The sequence below is a fragment of the Schistocerca gregaria genome, chromosome 10 (genome assembly GCF_023897955.1).
Source record: "Schistocerca gregaria isolate iqSchGreg1 chromosome 10, iqSchGreg1.2, whole genome shotgun sequence".
NCBI lineage: Eukaryota > Metazoa > Arthropoda > Insecta > Orthoptera > Acrididae > Schistocerca > Schistocerca gregaria.
Window position 1 is genome coordinate 82,544,532 of NC_064929.1, and position 16,538 is coordinate 82,561,069.

The 16,538-nt window shown below is 44.8% G+C and overlaps 1 protein-coding gene across 2 annotated transcripts in view; it reads right to left on the minus strand.

Moving 5' to 3' along the window:
* The window catches only part of LOC126293743 (carbonic anhydrase 2-like), a 252,477-nt gene that overhangs the window by 106,959 nt on the left and 128,980 nt on the right, over positions 1-16,538 (minus strand). The window lies entirely within an intron of this gene.

The window sequence follows — 16,538 nt, forward strand, 5'->3', positions numbered from 1 at the left end:
CACCTCTTCATGTTATGAGTACTGTTAAGCAGATGAGAATAAATGCTATAAACAAGCCCTTATACCATTTATATCGAGCACTGATCTTGAATTAAATTTTGTTGTAGTGCTGTCAATCAGTAAGAGTTCATAATAGTAGATTCCAGTAGAAGATGCAATCCTCGTTAGCACTCACACGCCCAGCTGCGAGTTAACAGGTTTAGAAACGCACTTTGTCTGCTGTGCTGAGCGAGCGAGCGAGTTCAGGACCACCCTGGTGACGTACGCGCCGCGGCCTGTCTCTCTCGTGGGCCTCGGAACGACAGTATGTGACAGATGCAGGCAACACGGCAGGTGGTGTCCTAGGTTGTTGACGTCCGTGCCACCACTGGTCATCCGCTACAACTGGCGACATTTGGGTTCAAACTTGTTTGAATTTTGTTGCTGCAGCATGACAACAGTGGAAGGCGACAGCGGTATTGGGGCAGAGGCGGTCCAAGGACACTCAGCATCGTTGCCAGAACTCCCCCACTTTCCCTCCCCATCCCAAGGATAAGGTCACCTCCATCCAACACCTCACACTCTCTGCATTTGGACAGATCTACGACAAGATTATCCCCCTATCATACCCCTCCGAGGTTGTAGCGTGACAGATTGTCACTCCTTTGGGCCCGGGTTCGATTCCCGGCTGGGTCGGGAAATTTTCTCCGCCCAGGGACTGGCAGCGTGTTTGGTCAGAGGGTTCAGCTACCCTCTGAGACAAAAAAAGAGTTAATGGATCAACAACTAAATGAAACGGGTGTCTTTCGACGTCCGTGCAGACCCGATACAACGAACGAAAACGAACAAAATGAGATTTAAAAAAAAGACGGGGGCGGGGGGAGGGCTAGCCACACAAATAAATAAATAAACCCCTCCAAGGTCACAAAAGGTCACAAAGTGGTGGTCGTGGTGGTAGTGGAAAATAGCACTCCACCCTCCCCCGCTTGACACTCCCCGTCAGTCATCTTTGTCACAGCAGTCAGCAGCGTTCCCATTAGTCAGGACACATTACAGGCCCCCTTTACGAGTCAAGACCACGAAAAAAAAATAGTTCAGAAGGTTAAAAAATTAGGTAACACACCTCAAGAAGTATCAAAGATATGCATCAGGAATTTTCTATAAGGGTGGCCCATGTCTGAAGTGCCCAGTCTCTCACAGCTTTTAAGTGTTTTTTGTGAGGTATATTCCCATCTACATCTACATCTACATGATTACTCTGCAATTCACATTTAAGTGCTAGGCAGAGGGTTCATCGAGCCACAATCATACTATCTCTCTACCATTGCACTCCCGAACAGCGCGCGGGAAAAACGAACACCTAAACCTTTCTGTTCGAGCTCTGATTTCTCTTATTTTATTTTGGTGATCATTCCTACCTATGTAGGTTGGGCTCGACAAAACATTTTCGCATTCGGAAAGAAAGTTGGTGACTGAAAATTCCTAAAAAGGTCTCGCCGCGACGAAAAACGTCTTTGCTTTAATGACTTCCATCCCAACTCACGTATCATATCTGCTACACTCTCTCCTCTATTACGTGATAATACAAAACGAGCTGCCCTTTTTGGACCCTTTCGATGTCCTCCGTCAATCCCACCTGGTAAGGATCCCACACCGCGCACCAATATTCTAACAGAGGACGAACGAGTGTAGTGTAAGCTGTCTCTTTAATGGACTTGTTGCATCTTCTAAGTGTCCTGCCAATGAAGCGCAACCTTTGGCTCGCCTTCCCCACAATATTATCTGTGTGGTCTTTCCAACTGAAGTTGTTCGTAATTTTTACATCCATGTACTTAGTTGAATTGACAGCCTCGAGTAATCGAATTTCAACGGATTTCTTTTGGAACTCATGTGGATCATCTGACACTTTTCGTTATTTAGCGTCAACTGCCACCTGCCACACCATACAGCAATCTTTTCTAAATCGCTTTGCAACTGATATTGGTCTTCGGATGACCTTACTAGACGGTAAATTACAGCATCATCTGCGAACAACCAAAGAGAACTGCTCAGATTGTCACCCAGATCATTTATATAGATCAGGAACAGCAGAGGTCCCAGGACGCTTCCCTGGGGAACACCTGATATCACTTCAGTTTTACTCGATGATTTGCGGTCCATTACTACGAACTGCGACATTCCTGAAAGGAAATCACGAATCCAGTCGCACAACTGCGACGATACCCCATAAACCCGCAGCTTCAGAGACAGAAGCGAACGACAGCACGTGACAGCTGCAGGCAAACAGACAGGATCGCACATACAGCTACAGTGGTGTCTTAGGTTGTTGACGTCTCTGCCACCACTGCTCATCCGCTACAACTGGCAACATTTGAATTCAAACCTGTTTGAGTTTTGCTGCTGCACCACGACAACAGTGGAAGGCGACAGAGTCGGAACTGGAGCAAAGGTGGTCCTTGGACACTCAGCATCGTTGCCAGAACTCCCTCACTTTCCCTCCCCATCCCAAGGATAAGGTCACCTTCATCCAACACCTCACACACTCTGCATTTGGCCAGACCTACGACGAGGTCATCCCCCTATCACACCACTCCAAGGTCACAAGGTGGTGGTGGTGGAAAACCGCACTCCACCCTCCCCCACTTGGCACGTCATCTTTGTCACAGCAGCGTTCCCCATACAAATCATGTCAGAACACATCACAGCATGTTGTTCTCAATGGAGAGACGTCTACAGATGTTAAAGTAACCTCTGGCGTGCCACAGGGGAGTGTTATGGGACCATTGCTTTTCTCAATATTTATAAATGACCTTGTAGATAGTGTCGGAAGTTCAATGAGGCTTTTCGCGGATGATGCAGTAGTATACAGAGAAGATGCAGCATCAGAAAATTGCAGCGAAATGCAGGAAAATCTGCAGGGGATAGGCACTTGGTGCAGGGAGTGGCAACTGACCCTTAACATAGACAAATGTAATGTACTGCGAATACATAGAAAGAAGGATCCTTTATTGTATGATTATATGATAGCGGAACAAACACTGGTAGCAGTTACATCTGTAAAATATCTGGGAGTATGGGTGCGGAACGATTTGAAGTGGAATGATCATACACAATTAATTGTTGGTATGGCGGGTACCAGGTTGAGATTCATTGGGAGAGTCCTTAGAAAATGTAGTGCATCAACAAAGGAAGTGGCTTACAAAACACTCGTTCGACCTATACTTGAGTATTGCTCATCAGTGTGGGATTCGTACCAGGTCGGGTTGACGGGGGCATAGAGAAGATCCAAAGGAGAGCGGCGCGTTTCGTCATAGGGTTATTTGGTAAGCGTTACGGAGATGTTTAACAAATTCAAGTGGCAGACTCTGCAAGAGAGGCGCTCTGCATGCGGTGTAGCTTGCTGTCCAGGTTTCCAGAGGGTGCGTTTCTGGATGAGGTATCGAATACATTTCTTCCCCCTACTTATACCTCCCGAGGAGATCACGAATGTAAAATTGGAGAGATTCAAGCGCGCACGGAGGCTTTCCCGCAGTTGTTCTTCCCGCGAACCATACGCGACTGCAACAGGAAAGGGAGTTAATAAAAGTGGGACGTTGGTGGCTTGCGGAGTATAAATGTAGATGTAACCTCCCTTTACGAATCAAGGCCACGAAAAAATTTGTTGAGAAGGTTAAAAAATAAGATAACACACCTGAAAAAGTATCAAACAAATGCTTTCGGAATTTTCTGTAAATGTGTCCCCTGTCTGAAGTCTGCAGTCTCTCACAGCTTTCAACTTATTTTTCTAAGGTATGTTCCTGTGAGGATGTGTTTGACAGCACACTTGCAACCCCCTTCATAAATCGGGAACACGAAGATAGATTACCGAAATGGTGGTGATCTATTTTGTCAGAAAACCGTGAAAGCACTCAGTTTTTCCGCCAGAAGTGTTTCAGTACATCCTCAGCGTTGTAAACACCTGTGCAGCTGCTGGGATCTATCCTACAATGAAATGCATGCGCATAGCATCTGACGCAACCCACAGTTGCTGGAAGTAGCATGTAATATATATCCACCCACTACCCATATTGCTATTCCACATATTAACGCTCTATAAGCATTTCTGTTCAACATGGTATGGCATCTAACTGGGACTGAGGGCAAATTGTAACCCGGTGCCGGAGCAGCCGCACTGCAACTCACTGACCAAACTACGCAAATTTCACATCGGCTGAAAGCTATCTGAACCTTTTCTCTATTCGAATATCAAAATTCTCATCCTATGCATGTTTAGTGACTGTAAACGGCTGTGATACATCCTTTCTTACCTAATTCCTTATAACTGATATATATTCCTAAGTAATTAAAACCCATGTCTAGTACATATCTCTCACTCACATCGCATTTTCAGTGCTACTTATAGTAATTTGATCACCAGGGTCCTCTTATACACAATATTGATGCTTTTTCTGAAATACCGGGTGATCAAAAAGTCTGTATAAATTTGAAAACTCAATAAATCACGGAATAATGCAGATAGAGAGGTACAAGTTGACACACATGCTTGGAATGACATGGGATTTTATTAGAACCAAAAAAGTACAAACGTTCAAAAACCTTCCGACAGATGGCGCTTCATCTGATCAGAATAGCAGTACTTAGCATAACAAAGTGAGACAAAGCAAAGATGATGTTCTTTACAGGAAATGCTCAATATCTCCACCATCGTTCCCCAAGAATAGCTGTAGTCGAGCAATAATGTATCGAACAGCACTGTAAAGCATGTCCGGAGTTATGGTGAGGCATTGGCGTAGGATGTTGTCTTTCAGCATCCCTAGATATGTCGGTCGATCACGATACACTTGCGACAACAGGTAACCCCAAAGCCAATAAAAGCACGGACTGAGGTCTGGGGACCTGGGAGGCCAAGCATGACGAAAGTGGCGGCTGAGCACACGATCATCACCAAACGACGCGCGCAAGAGATCTTTTACGCGTCTAGCAATATGGGGTGTTTTTTTCGTTCTAATAAAACCCCATGTCATTCCAAGCATGTGTGTCAATTTTTACCTCTCTATCTACTTTATTCCGTAATTCATTAAGTTTTCAAATTTATACTGACTTCCTGATCACTCGGTATATGCTTCATGTCAAACCCTGAACCACATTGTCCAGGTTAGCACTTCCAGTATGCAACGCTCAAACAAACTGGCAGTAAATATTACAAGGTATGACATCTGTGCACTGCAGTGTAATAGCGTTAACAGTCCTGGTTTACAGAGGCGATGATGTGGACGTCGTTATGCACAGAAAACAGACGAAATAATGTGATTATTGCACCCATAACGGTGTGGAATCACCGATGATTGCCAAACTGAGATAATTATTTTCCATACGAGAGTAGTTGAAAAGAAAGATACAACTCATCACGTACATGTCTGGACAGTCTATTGCACAGGTATCAGGCACACGATCCATTCCGCAGCCTGGTAATACAATATTCTTACCCGAGGAAGCAAACGCCACACCGTAAATACTGTTAGATGGTGTTTAATACACTTATGTACTCTCGTGCAGGAGCAAAGCACACGATCCATTCTGCTCTCAACTATAAGACTCTAGTGAACCCTTTATTCCGAATGCAGTGGTATTCCGTCCCATTATATACAACCCGCAAGTAAAGTTCTGGCGGTAACAACATAACAACCATTTCCAAAGTTTAAAACAGATGTAATACCAGCTTCCAACGGTAACTTGGAAGCACTCCAAAGCAGTCTGCTGTCATATTTCAATGGTGAGCATCTCAGTCTAACAGGAAACAACTCGCTCGTAATTTTTAATTGGTGCACTCTTAATAATATCCAGCTTAATTTTTAACTTATAATTTACATCCACGTTGGACTCTTCTGATTCTTTCTCCAGCCTGTTATTTGACAGATACAAAGAAGGTACGTTCTGGAATTCCAGTACATATCTAACTTTTTCCTGTGAACTATCTCTTTTATAGTGTTGACAACTAGTTCTGTTCCTTCTAGCAGCTACGCGAGACCATCCGACCATTTTAATTTTACCTCTTTCTTTCCGCATAACGCTGTTATTATAATACTCCACAATTTGCTGGGTGTACACTGCCAGCTCTTCTGCTGCACATTCTTGTGACATTTCTGTATATAATATTATGACTTATGGATACGATTTCCCATTAAAGGTTGTTATTCCGTTGGTTTTAATCCCTGTAAACAATTGTTCTCTTGCTGGGTGTAAGGCATCAAGTCCAATGCATTTCGATATAATGTAACCATCGTTTACACGGAGATACAGGTGGGAATGGAGTCCGATAAACTGATTTTTCGTGTGTCCTTCAACGTAATAAACGTGCTCCAATCCATCGTTTTCGGCTAGGACTCCAATACATGACTACTCACTAGTGTCAACAGTAGTAAATGAATATATTTTATACAGCCACAGGTACGTCTTGCGTGAACGTCTACACTTGCTGTCCGTTTTTCCCGCTGCAGTTTGTATTCTTCCTTCGTGGTAGTTGCCTTCACCGCAAGTTCCAGTTTTCGTTTGCTTCAGTCCCTCCTATTTCTAATTTCCTTCTTCGTACACACACCACAGCAACTGCACTCAGGACGTCAAACGGGCCGACTTGGAGCAGGAGAGGCACCACAGGACATTTTATTTTCTACTGTCTATACTTTTACAAAAAAACTCATAAAACTATGTCAGCATGACCAGGAAGCATTCAGGATTCACGCTCGCAGCAGTGGAAGTGCAAAAACATAACAAAATAAACTTTTTTATATGTAATTTCATCATTTTTTCACTTACTGTTGGCTGCATTTGTTGCTATTTGCTATTTGCACAGCATACAAACCATACTTACAGGTGTATGAAACTCTAGATTTTTCCAAATTTATTAAAAACTGTGGTAAAAATTGAGATAATTAACTACAAAATTGGATTTTTTCTAAACATTAAGTTTAAAACGTAACAGCTCATTCATTTTTTCGTAAATTAAACAGATTCTAGAGTTTCAGACACCTGTAAGTATAGTTTGTATGCTGTGGAAAATTCCCGAACAGTCTCTCTTACTTAAAAACTGTACCTATAGCAACAAATGCAGCCAATAGTAAGTGAAAAAAAAATGATGAAATGTCACATGTAAAAAAATTATTTTGCTACGTTTTTGGACTTCCGCTGCTTTGAAAATGGTTCATATGGCTCTGAGCATTATGGGACTTAACTTCTTTGGTCATCAGTCCCCTAGAACTTAGAACTACTTAAACCTAAATAACGTAAGGACATCACACACATCCATGCCCGAGGCAGGAGTCGAACCTGCGAGCTTAGCAGTCGCGCGGTGCTTTGAATGTGAATCATGAATCCTTCCTGGTCATGCTGACAAAGTTTTATGAATTTACTTGGAAAAGTATAGACAGTGGAAATTAAAATGTCGTGTGGTGCCTCTCCTGCTCCAAGTCGGCCCGTTTGACGTCCTATCCTCCTTAAGATGACTTTTCCATAACTGGAAACGGTTTAAAGCCTATGCGATACAACAGTTCTTTTTCTCACGAACCACGAATTTTTTCTTGTCTCGCGTACGGAAGAATGACGGATTTAAAAAAAAGTTCTTAGTGATTTTGTGCTGTGTCTCCTTGATTTGAACAACCTGACCACACTTGCCCGATGGTTCTTGCACATACTGGGTGTTCGGAAATTCCCGTTACAAACTTCTAGGACTCTTAGAGGGGAGTGAGTACATAATATTTTGAACAGGAACCCACGTTCTGGAACGGTCCGTCTCCGTTCTACGCCGGTTTCAGTTCAGACGCGTAACGCGCCGCCCACGACTGCTGAGGGAAAGAGACGAGTCTCAGAGTTGCTTGTCCTGATATGCAGCGCAATAGACAGGGCGACACGTGCTACGTCAGACGGTCACCTGATATGTGCGAGACTCCTTTAGAGACAGAGAAAGACCTGCTGGCACGAGTTCCGGCCGCTGCACTACAAACTGAAGAGACACCAGGGGTGTCGGAGAGAGTGTGTACCAGAGCACGCTACATGTTGCTCGTCGCCACGTCTAGGCGCTGTTGTAATGGGTCAGTACTGTTCTGCACCTACAGTGTGCTGCGTTCTTGTTTGTTTTGTAATGTAAACATTTAATGTTTAAGTGTTATTGTCCGTTATAATTATCCGGGCTGTTATGCCGTGGTCGGTTGATAAATTTTGTCTCAATTCCCAACGTTTCGTCCCCGTCTGCGAGAAACATCTTCAAGGGGGTCCGTAGCTCAATGGAAGGTCCAACACACCCGCTGGCTCGCTACTGACTGCCGCTAAATTCCGTGTCCGCGCCGCGGCGTGACGTCACGTGTTTTGAAAACGTCAGTGCAATTGGCCGCTGTCCGCTGCCGTCGATCGCCGTTGCCATCACCCAGTGGTGGACGGGTGGTACACAGCTTCTTCAACACCGGCATCCACATACCGTTTAATTTCACGCCCTCCTCCTTTCGCTTGAAATTATTAGGGTGTTTAGCGATTTCGATTGCCTCCCTGTAGAGCCTTTCGTAATATCCGCTTGTGGCCGCTAGTACTTGCGTCTCCTCGAAACAAATATGGTGGTTCCCTGGCTGGAAAGCATGCTCCGCAACAGCTGATCGTTCCGTTTCTCCTCTTCTACAATTTCCCTTGTGATCTTCCAAACGTATTGAAACAGTTCTTTTAGTGGTACCCACATAAACATCTCAACAGCTGCATGGGATCCTATACACTCCAGCTTTTTCAAAAGGTTTGCGAGCGTCCTTGGTAGGCTTAAGGTATTCCTGTATCTTCCTGGTGGGCTTGTAAATTACGGTAATATTCCGCTTCGTCAAGATCTTCCCTGTTCTTTCCGTTACATTTTTAACAAACGGCAGGATAACCGTAGATTTTGCAGTAGCCTGTACGTCAGTATGATTTCTGCGTGGCTGCCTCAACGCACGTTTTATTCCGGCGGACGAATATCCGTTCTTCATTAGTGCATTGTGGAGATGTTCGATCTCAGCGTCGAGCAACTCAGGTTCACAAATATTTCTAGCTCCGTCCGCTAACGTCTTGATAACACCCCGCTTCTGTTGTGGGAGGTGGTTCGAATTCCGGTGCAAACAACGGTCCGTGTGCTTGGGTTTGCGGTATACCGAGTGGCCCAAACTACCATTTTCGTTTCTAAAAACAAGCACATCGAGGAAATGTAATTTGCCGTCTACCTCCTCCTCCATTGTAAACTGAATTCTCGAGTTTATACTGTTCAGATATTCGTGGAACCGACTTAGTTCCTCCCTACCATGCCTCCACAGCACAAACGTGTCATCCACGTATCGGAACCATATATTTGGTTTTTTGCTGACAGTACCTAAGGCCTGTTCTTCGAATTTCTCCATAAAGAAGTTTGCAATTACGGGACTTAGGGGGCTTCCCATAGCCACGCCATCAGTTTGCTCATAAAACTGTTCATTCCACTTGAAGTATGTGATCGGGAAACAACACTTAAACAGTTCCGAAATATCGGCGGGAAAAATTCGATCCGGCTGTTCCAATACATCATTAAGTGGAACCATGGGAAACAGCGATACCACATCGAAGGTGACCAATATGTCCTCCGGCTGGACCACTATGCCATTCAATCTGCTGATGAAATGTGTCGAATTCTTTATATAAGAGTCCGAACGGCCCACATGTGGTTTCAACAGCGTAGTCAAAAACTTGGCTAACGAGTAGGTGAGTGAACAAATGGCACTTGCGGAGTATGAATGTAGATTTACTTAAGTGATAAATGGATGTTTTATTATGTTTCCTTTCGAATTGTTAGCTAGTAATTGTACTGCTTCGCACCTAATTCAATTCCTCAAGCAGAAGCATCCCACTTAGTAAATGAATCGACTTCATTTACTTCCGGTGCGATGGACGTGGAAGAATTATGGGCAAATTTTAAAAACATTGTAAATCACGAATTGGACAAGTATGTGCCGAAAAAGTGGGTTACGGACGGAAAAGACCCACCGTGGTCTAACAGCGCAATTCGGAGAATGCTCAGGAAGCAAAGACAGTTGCACTCGCGGTACAAGAAAGATCGGGAGAATGAGGACAGGCAAAAGTCAGTAGAGGTTCGTGCTGCTGTAAAAAGAGCGATGCGCGAAGCATACAACAACTACCACAGCCATACCTTAGCAGAAGATCTTGCTGAATACCCAAGGAAGTTCTGGTCTTACGTAAAATCTGTAAGCGGGTCGAAGGCTTCCACCCAGTCACTCACTGGTCAGTGTGGCCTGGCAACGGAAGACAGCAAAACGAAAGCTGAAATTTTAAATTTAGCATTTGAGAAACAAACATACCGCCGTTTGAGTCTCGTACAGATTCCCGTATAGAGGACATAGTGGTAGACATCCCTGGGGTTGTGCAGCAGCTGAATGGCTTGAAAATAAATAAATCGCCAGGTCCTGATGGGATTCAAATTCGGCTTTATAGAGAGTACTCTACTGCATTGGCTCCTTACTCAGTTTACATTTATTGCGAATGTCTTGCCCAACGTAAAGTCCCGAGCGACTGGAAGAAAGCGCAGGTAACGCCTGTATATAAGAAGGGTAGAAGGACGGATCCTCAAAATTACAGACCAATACACTTAACATCGGTTTGTTGCAGGATTCTCGAACATATTCTCAGTTCGTATATAATGAATTTCCTTAGACAGAGAAGTTTCTGTCCGTGCATCAGCACGGCTGTAGAAAGCATAGCTCCTGCGAAACGCAACTCGCCCTTTTTTCACGTGATATCTTGCGAACCATGGATGAAGGGTATAGGACGGGTGCCATATTCGTTGACTTCCGGAAAGCCTTTGACTCGGTCCCCCACTGCAGAATCCTAACTAAGGTACGAGCATACGGGATTGGTTCCCAAATATGTGAGTGGCTCCAAGACTTCTTAAGTAACAGAACCCAGTACGTTGTCCTCGATGGTGAGTGTTCACCGGTGGTGAGGGTAGCATCTGGAGTGCCCCAGGGAAGTGTGGTAGGTCCGCTGTTGTTTTCTATCTACATAAATGATCTTTTGGATAGGGTGGATAGCAATGTGCGGCTGTTTGCTGATGATGCTGTGGTGCACGGGAAGGTGTCGTCGTTGAGTGATTGTAGGAGGGTACAAGATGACTTGGACAGGATTTGTGATTGGTGTAAAGAATGGCAGCTAACTCTAAATATAGATAAATGTAAATTAATGCAGAAGAATAGGAAAAAAATCCCGTAATGTTTGAATACTCCATTAGTAGTGTAGCGCTTGACACAGTCACGTCGATTAAATATTTGGGCGTAACAGTGCAGGGCGATATGAAGTGGGACAAGCATGTAATGGCAGTTGTGGGGAAGGCGGATAGTCGTCTTCGGTTCATTGGTAGAAATTTGGGAAGATGTGGTTCATCTGTAAAGGAGACCGCTTATGAAACACTAATACGACCTATTCTCGAGTAGTGCTCGAGCGTTTGGGATGCCTATCAGGTCGGATTGAGGGAGGATATATAAGCAATTCAGAGGCGGGCTGCTAGGTTTGATACTGGTAGGTTTGATCATCACGCGAGTGTTACGGAAATGCTTCAGGAACTCGGGTGGCAGTCTGTGGAGGAAAGGAGGCATTATTTTCGTCAATCGCTACTGAGGAACTTTGGAGAACCAGCATTTGAGGCTGACTGCAGTACAATTTTACTGCCGCCTACTTTCATTTCGCGGAAAGACCACAAAGATAAGATAAGAGAGATTAGGGCTCTTACAGAGGCATAGAGGCACTCATTTTTCCCTCGTTCTGTTTGGGAGTGGAACAGGGAGAAAAGATGCTAGTTGTGGTACGAGGTACCCTCCGCCACGCACAGTATGGTGGATTGCGGAGTAGGTATGTAGATGAAGATGTAGAAGCGGATGAATTAAAGATGTGAACCGAACCCGTCACAGAACGGAAACGGTACGTCTCCAGACATTGTTTGCTATTCAAAATATCATGTACCCACACCCCCAAAAAGTCGTAGAAGTTTGTAACGGGGATTTCCCAACTTAAGGGGGTATTTTTCATGGCGTAGCTATAGTATTCCGTGACGTATAATTCAGTGAAATACAGATGTTTCCGTTAATTTTTTTCATACACCCATTCCCTAATCACATCGTCCAGCAATGTGTGCTCTATCGGCAGACCATCTCCATGTTTCAGCTCCTCACGTTAGAAAATGGAACAAACTGCGTGCCGACACAGTTCTGCGACTGAATTCATGGTAGGTGACGCAAAATCGTCGAATGAAACAGAAGGCGTTCGCGCAGGATGTGTTACAGACCCTACACTGTTCTTGATCTACATGCGACAGCCCTCTTACATTGTTTGCAGACGATGCAGTCACTCACCGTCTTGTAAAGACATAATTTATAGTGGTCGACGCCGTCAAAGGTCTTAGCATAATTTGTGAAACAGATATATACATCTTCCTAGGATTCACTTGCCTTCTGCAAAATCTATCGGATGTCGGCAATTCGATTTCTTGTCCGTCTTTATTTACGAAGCCCAGCTTCTGCTTCAGGTAGTTCTATAAACAAGGCTTTTTTTTAAGATGACTTTTGATAAGTGGGATTGTTCGGCAATTTGAACAGTCATTATAAATCCCCTTCTCTGAAAGGAACACTGAGCTTTTCCAGTCTTGTTGGGTTATCCATATTTTCTGACATATTGAATGAAACACTTCCACCGCATTCTTTCCGTTGATTCCGTACAATTCTGCTGGAATATCATCTCCACTAGCGCTGTACTCCAAAATACCTGGTTCTAGTTCTAAAATAACATTATCGTCGTCATCAGTATGTAGTTCTTTCCAGTACAGACCGTCTCTGATACATCTTATTCACAGATACCTACAAAAATATCAGAGCTCCACGCCCTACACATGTCCGCCTGCAGCGGATGTATTGTTTTTGATTGAATTCCAGGACAGATTTCTAAAGTACACTCCTGGAAATTGAAATAAGAACACCGTGAATTCATTGTCCCAGGAAGGGGAAACTTTATTGACACATTCCTGGGGTCAGATACATCACATGATCACACTGACAGAACTACAGGCACATAGACACAGGCAACAGAGCATGTACAATGTCGGCACTAGTACAGTGTATATCCACCTTTCGCAGCAATGCAGGCTGCTATTCTCCCATGGAGACGATCGTAGAGATGCTGGATGTAGTCCTGTGGAACGGCTTGCCATGCCATTTCCACCTGGCGCCTCAGTTGGACCAGCGTTCGTGCTGGGCGTGCAGACCGCGTGAGACGACGCTTCATCCAGTCCCAAACATGCTCAATGGGGGACAGATCCGGAGATCTTGCTGGCCAGGGTAGTTGACTTACACCTTCTAGAGCACGTTGGCTGGCACGGGATACATGCGGACGTGCATTGTCCTGTTGGAACAGCAAGTTCCCTTGCCGGTCTAGGAATGGTAGAACGATTGCTTCGATGACGGTTTGGATGTACCGAGCACTATTCAGTGTCCTCTCGACGATCACCAGAGGTGTACGGCCAGTGTAGGAGATCGCTCCCCACACCATGATGCCGGGTGTTGGCCCTGTGTGCCTCGGTCGTATGCAGTCCTGATTGTGGCGCTCACCTGCACGGCGCCAAACACGCATACGTCCATTATTGGCACCAAGTCAGAAGCGACTCTCATCGCTGAAGACGACACGTCTCCTTTCGTCCCTCCATTCACGCCTGTCGCGACACCACTGGAGGCGGGCTGCACGATGTTGGGGCGTGAGCGGAAGACGGCCTAACGGAGTGCGGGACCGTAGCCCAGCCTCATGGAGACGGTTGCGAATGGTCCTCGCCGATACCCCAGGAGCAACAGTGTCCCTAATTTGCTGGGAAGTGGCGGTGCGGTCCCCTACGGCACTGCGTAGGATTCTACGGTCTTGGCGTGCATCCGTGCGTCGCTGCGGTCCGGTCCCAGGTCGACGGGCACGTGCACCTTCCGCCGACCACTGGCGACAACATCGATGTACTGTGGAGACCTCACGCCCCACGTGTTGAGCAATTCGGCGGTACGCCCACCCGGCCTCCCGCATGCCCACTATACGCCCTCGCTCAAAGTCCGTCAACTGCACATACGGTTCACGTCCACGCCGTCGCGGCATGCTACCAGTGTTAAAGACTGCGATGGAGCTCCGTATGCCACGGCAAACTGGCTGACACTGACGGCGGCGGTGCACAAATGCTGCGCAGCTAGCGCCATTCGACGGCCAACACCGCGGTTCCTGGTGTGTCCGCTGTGCCGTGCGTGTGATCATTGCTTGTACAGCCCTCTCGCAGTGTCCGGAGCAAGTATGCTGGGTCTGACACACCGGTGTCAATGTGTTCTTTTTTCCATTTCCAGGAGTGTATATATTATGAAAATACCTCCTTTTCTTCAGTGATCGCACTAATGATACAGCACATCAACTCTAGTGCACTGACATCAACCACCATGGTGACACTTTCGACTTTGAACTTCTTACCGGGAGATAATTGAGATCCCTATCATCTCTTATCAAACTCTCCTTTTCTTCAATAATCGCGCTAATGATACAGCACATCAACTCTAGTGCACTGACATCAACCACCATGGTGACACTTTCGACTTTGAACTTCTTACTGGGAAATAATTAAGATCCCTATCACCTCTTATCAGACTTGCAGTAGGATGTTCATCACAACTGTGTGTTAGGACAGGATCTGTTCCTAGCAGGTGATGAGATTTCTGTGCCATAATATATGAAAATGATTCATCTTCACATGGATTGAGGTCCAAATGCAGGTTGCATGGGTGCTGGAATGAATGTCAGTAGCCTCGGAGGATATTTTTAAAAGAATTTGAATGAAATTGTGTGCGTTATTATATATGCATGCAGCATCTAAAAACTTTCTTTTGAAAGTATTACACCATAGATCAACCTTATAAATTGAGCCCATGTGCTGGCTGAGATTATTCAATCAGCTCCACCTTCAACCCTGCCATCCGCACTCACACCATAGGTAAGATAATAATGTGAGGTGTATGAGACATCGGGGATACCAGGACCACACACTACAGTGGCATCCTGTGTCGGCCGGCCGATGTGGCCGAGCGGTTCTAGGCGCTTAAAGTCTGGAACCGCGCTGCTGCTACGGTCGCAGATTTGAATCCAGCCTCTGGCATGGATGTGTGTGATGTCCTTAGGTTAGTTAGGTTTAAGTAGTTCTACGTTCTAGGGGACTGATGATCTCAGATGTTGAGTCCCATATTGCTCAGAGCCAATCCTATGTCGAGGGTGGCGGCACCACTAAAGATCTTCCACAGGCGGCTCGGGACCTGCCAAAACTGTGGAGGTACATCCCACTGCCAGGAGTTCATCTCTTCAAGGTCTAGATATTTTGCACATGAAAAGATACATTGGTGTGATATTTAACTGTCATAAGGAGTTCCTTCAAATCAAGTATCAAATTTAAGATAATGCTTGTTGAATAATACTTGAAAATTTAAAAAAAGTTGAAAAGAAATATGTCGAGTGTTTTGTGAAATGATTATTCTAAAGGAAATAAAATAGATTACATTTGTTATGCCTTACAATGATTCTCTAAATCATCTCCACCAAATGAGGTGTAGCAATGTTCCTCTAATCTATTTTACTTCTTACTGTTAGACAAATCATTCCATGAAACGTTTGACCTTCTTTTCCAAAAAAAAGGTGAATGCTTTATTTACGCAATCTATTCAGACTAATTGAAACACTTGGCATTAACACTGACTGGTTCAAATGGCTCTGCGGAGTATGGGACTTAACATCTGAAGTCATCAGTCCCCTCGAACGTAGAACTACTTAAACCTAACTAACCTAAGCACATCACACACATCCATGCCCGAGGCAGGATTCGAAACTGCGACCGTTGCGGTCGCGCGGTTCCGGACTGTAGCGCCTAGAACCGCTCGGCCACAACGGCCAGCCACTGATTGGTATTGAATTACGTTTCCAACAATCAAATATCAGTAAAATTTCATAATTATTCAATGTTTTTTATTGGGAATTTAATGTGTGTGATATTCTGGGATACAAGCATACAGACTTAATGATCAAGTACGGTGGCAAAAACTTAAAGTGTACTTTGAGATTTTGTGCCAAGAATATAAATAAAACTTAGTACACAGAACACGTTTAGGATTGTAACTGACACAGTTACGGTGTAAGAAGTAGCCATGTGCGAAGCTAGCACCCAGGACGATTCAGGCTACTAGCCAAACACATTACTGCTACACCACAGACACCTCCTGGGGAAAATCACACATTTTTCTTTACTCACGTTAGTTAGTCATTCTTCCATGCTTATCGGTTGTTGATTGGTCACATAGGAAACCTTTTTAATTCACTGATGAAATAGTCGAACATATGTCTGCTCATGTGCATATATTCGATGATTTGTCTGGGATTTTCATAGTTGTTAATATAAATCGTGAAATTCTCCACGAACGTCCTTCCTTTGTAAATTTCATGCAGAGCGCTCTTTTATCGCGTAA